General features: G+C 38.6%; 1 protein-coding gene across 1 annotated transcript in view; it reads right to left on the minus strand.

Moving 5' to 3' along the window:
• Positions 1 to 5,000, minus strand: part of LOC141433213 (uncharacterized) — a gene marked incomplete in the record, with an annotated part of 12,650 nt that overhangs the window by 2,238 nt on the left and 5,412 nt on the right.

A 5,000-nucleotide genomic window follows, 5' to 3' on the forward strand; every position in this document is an offset into this window, starting at 1 on the left:
GTGTAGGTACGCTGTGAGGTAACCTGGGAGGCTAGGTACTGTACCGTCCCTCTCACTCTCGTATTAAACTCAAACTCAAACGCACAACATTCATTGACAACAAAAACACACCAAATGATATTAGCATCAACGGGACGGCAAGAGACTGCTGTCCGTAGCGTCACGGATTATATACAAGTTACTACGTAACAGCAGGACTACTACGAAACTCGAAACTCAAAGTTCGTGTCGTGCGGTTTAGTAAAAGCTAGCTTTTTCTCGCGCCTTTGCTCGTTTGGCATTTTAGGTATTCAGGGGGCAAGGTGATTCCACAAAACTAACAACTGATTGAATTTTATTAGCTGAACAATGTCATAGTTATAGTAGTAAACTAACTAGTAGAGGTATCTTAGTGGCTAATAATTAATTCAACTGAACAATAATAGTACATTACTCAGAGGCCATGAAGTAAGGGATTGATGGACGAGATCGGGGTAGACGGCCGAGTCGTAGACAAGGCTGGATAAAACGAGTCCAGCAATCCCTATGTTCTGGCCGTGGTTTGTATAGTGCTTTTCTCGAACAATGTGAGGAAATATTTCATCCATCCATCCATGCATCCATCCATCCATCCATCCATCCATCCATCCATGCATCGCATCGCATCGCAATATCGCTAATGCTTACAGAGTAGTGGTGGTTGGCTGTTTGTAATTTTTCCTTTGACAGTTTAATGTTAGTAGATAAGCAAATTTAAAAAGTTAGAGCAGCGGACAATAATGGATTTTCATTTCATACATACTTCATGGCCTAGGCCAAGAAGTTATGTAGGGAGCCATAAATGAGAGAGAAACTTCATGTCTCCATTTCGTGACATTAACGCATACATTTATAGGTAGGTACACATATACTTATAGTAGTTTATTGATTTATTTGAAATTTACCACGAAGCTTTGCGGTGAAGGAAAACATCGTGAGGAAACCTGCACAAACCTGCGAAGCGATTCAATGGTGCGTGCGAAGTTCCCAATCCGCACTGGGCCCGCGTGGGAACTATGGCCCAAGCCCTCTTGTTCTGAGAGGAGGCCTGTGCCCAGCAGTGGGACGTATATAGGCTGGGATGATGATGATTGATTTATTTATATTGTATTTTATGTATTATATTGTTTAAAAGATTGTACAGTAGCTTCCACTATTTTTGACTCATAAACTCACTCTTTGTCAGACCCTAACTGGTTACTCCTCTCATCTACTCAAAGGTTGACTGGTAGAGATCCCTTAAAGGGATAAGTCCGCCTTTGTACACGTATGTATCTCAAAGTTTGTCAATTGTGTTTTGTTTCTTTTCTTTTGTACAATAAAGAGTTTACACACATACATTTCCGAGCATAGTTGAGAAAAAAAAAAAAAATCTAATCCAGACTTGCACCAAACAAAGAAAACTAATAAATACTAATAGTAGATTGTACAACAGAGCATAAAACGAGCCATTTTACCCAAGACGTTCATATAACCACCCGAGCCGGTACGGCGACACGAAAAAATTCACACGAAAAAACATTTTTCAAAATCGGTTGATAAATGGCGGAGTTGTGAGGTAAAAGCATATAAAAAAACATTTTGATAAAGAACCAGTCGCCTTGAGAACTTCCTCCTTCTTTTAAGTCAATAGGATTTTAGTGAAATAGATGTACAAAAACTGTAAGAAACAGTTTCGAATCGTCGTAGGTATATGTAGATATATATTCTAAAAATACAAATTCTAAGACGTATAAATAAACATACCTACCTACGTATAGGCAAATAACAATTAGCTTTCTTCGTCGTACGGCCCGCAGTTTAAAAAAAAAGACAATTTTTCATTTGTTTTTTGATTGGTATATTGGTGCATCGCGCAATATGTCCGACATTTTGTGTTTTTTGACATTAGGTAGTTACACAGGACGCACGCGCTGCGTGCGAGAGTTGTTTGCGCGGGAAACGTATATTGTAGGTTGGCAGCGCCATCCGTGCGAAGCGAGGCGTGGCAACAGGCTAGCGTTAGTGTCCTCTGGGATACACTTAGAGATCGGTATTTATCGCGCGGCCTTGGACGAGTGGGGATAGCCTGGTAGCGTGCGCTGCCAGGTAACCACTGGCTGGCGAGCGCCCCGGCCGAGCAATGAATAGAGAAATTGCTCTGCTGCCCTCTGGCGTCCAGTTCGCGGCCTTACTAGAACCACAGAATAACTAATAGTACTACCGTACAGAAGGAACTCCTGAACAAAAGTCAAGTTTAGGTATAAATCGTTGCCTACTCTTACGACTTGCACGCGAAATTGAAACTTATCATGTTACACGAGCGTTCATATTCCGTTGGGCACCGTTGACTCTGAACAGTTTGGCGCCAAGAGCACAGGGTTCCCGCTCGCCGATGAATAAAGATAACAGTGGGTACTAATATGAATTCAATAAACTACCTTTAATAAATAAGTAAATAAACTTTAATGGCTAAAGCTACAAACAACAATATTTCATCAGCAGCAGCAACCATTTGGTAGTAGGTACCTCTTTGTTCAATCTTTAGTGAAGAGGGCAGTCCGGTCGATCTACAACCTTGGCTCCCGGATTCACTTAGAGAACGCTTTAAGGAGATAAACATCCTCACAGTAGCTTCACAGTACGTACATGATGTGATATTGTATACACACAAGAATATCGAGTCCTTTAAGAAAGTGTCAGACGTACATGATATCAATACTCGTAATAAGCACAAGCTTGCAGTTCCTAAATTCCGTCTACGGAAAGTAAGCAAATCTTTTGTGGGAAACTGCGTGAGATTTTACAATAAAGTTCCTGTAGAAGCTTGGAAATTGCCACACAAACTCTTTTAAAGAATACATAAAGGTGCACTCCTGAAAGAAAGCTTACTATAAAGTTGAGGAGTACTTATGTGATGATGCGACATGGCCAAAACTGAAAGCCGATAAAATTGGGATGTTGATGTGTGATGTGATGTACCGTGTTTGTGTGTGTGTGTGTGTGTGTGTGTGTGTGTTTATGTCGGTGTATTTGTATTGTATAGTGTTGTGAAGTGTGACTTGGCAGTGTCCCGGCGCATTTCTGTCTAGTTTCTGGTTCTGTTGCCGTTGTCCGCGTTGCAGAATTTAATTTCTAATATTATTAGTTTGACATTGGAGACTTATACATCTCCATTTCTTTATTTTAAATAATTATTACTATAGTTTTTGACCTTGGAGGCTTTTTACACCTCTGAAGATTGTATAATTTAATTAATTTAATTAGTTTACTTTGACATTTAGAGACTATATACATCTCTGAATTATTTAGATTAGGAATTTTATTATTAACATAGGGACTTATACATCCCTTGCTGTATAATAATTTTATTATTAACTCAGGGACTTATACATCCCCTTGTTATGTTTAAGGCTGTATATTGTTAAGCTTATGGATTTTAAACTTTTATATTTTTAGTTTAAATTCTAGTCACAGGCTCGCGACGTCGAAGTTCCCAAGACGATCCATAGAGCTTATGGGAACGGAAGCAATACCATGCCCTCGGTACCGCTCTGCTTTCAGAGCATGACATGAGTGCGTGTGAGCTAACTTTGGGGGCGGCAGACGTGAACTTGCCTTCGAAATCCAAAAGCTTAATGGTTACTTGACCTGAAATGTATATTTCAGAACTAAATTATTGTTATTATTATTTTAAAATTTATGACGGTGGAAGCATTCTACACTTCCACTGAACGTAGATATAGTTTAGATATAGTTAGTGTTTAGTATTGTAACTAAGGGACCCCATACATCCCTGTATTTCTTTATTATTATTTTTTGTATTTTTTTTTCTTTTTTTGTATAAATATAGTTTTTAAGTATTTTATTTGTAATTATATTTTTATGAAAAAATGACTTTCTGCCAAGTTCTTGCGGCGCATTCTTCTTGGCAATGATGGTCTTTCCGAAAGCGCTGGTAGTTTAAAAAAATGACGTGTAAAAGTGCCCATTGCGGCCCATTTACTGAATAAATCATTTGAATTTGAATTTGAATTTTTGAATTTGGAATTTGAATTAGATATTTTGTTTAAGTTTGTTTTAAGTTGGCTTGACAAAGTGCCACTTACTTATAAACAAACATTTGAGCAAACTTAGTTACTTACGCAATTGTAATTTTTTTTAAATGGGTCTAAAGTGACTTTTAGGTGAATTAAACGGTATTCAATCAATAAGGAATCGACTTTGATTGTAAACAATACGAAAATCTACTAAATAAGTACCTACCTGTCGCAAAACTATATTCCTTTAGATGCCCTAAAATCCTTGTAATACCTAACAATCTTGTTCTCATTATGCACCTACTACTCTTACAGAGTTTTTAACTATTGGTTTAAATAAATTGCAAGAAAATGGCTTCTTACCTTTCAATTCCTATCTTTCGGAAGGTTGAAAAATGTTAATTCCGATTATCTTATCTTCTTTTTATTTTAACAACCGTACACAATTTGGAAGTCATAGTTCGCAAAAAAAAAATAAGTTGGTAGGTACCTACACAAATCACGCGCGACGCGTCCAGCATGCGAGCTAAGCGGCAACCCACTGCCGTGCACCCAATGGTTGGGTGCGCCGGCCGAACGTACCTAAACTGCGGAGTGTCCAACCCCTGCTAGAACTACCTACTGCTACTAACAACGTAACTAACGAATAATATCTAAACAAAAATAATGTTTATGTCAGCGCCCGATCGTAAAATCCGCCAGATCACGAAATTCCTAGGCATATAGTGAAATGGCGCCATTTAATGATATGCCTAAAAGTTGGCCGGGCATATCAATATCACGATGTGCCTGGGAAACAATACGGCAGATCGATTAGAGCAACGCATTCGTCGATATTCCTAGCTCTCGTGATATGCCGAAAAAAAGAAAAAATTGGGTACGACCACGGTACTAATAGTATGAATATGGCGGGTGTCCCTTAGCCAATTCATGAAATTTCACGATATGCCTAGGAATTCCGTG

Source organism: Choristoneura fumiferana, chromosome 12 (genome assembly GCF_025370935.1).
Source record: "Choristoneura fumiferana chromosome 12, NRCan_CFum_1, whole genome shotgun sequence".
Classification (NCBI taxonomy): domain Eukaryota; kingdom Metazoa; phylum Arthropoda; class Insecta; order Lepidoptera; family Tortricidae; genus Choristoneura; species Choristoneura fumiferana.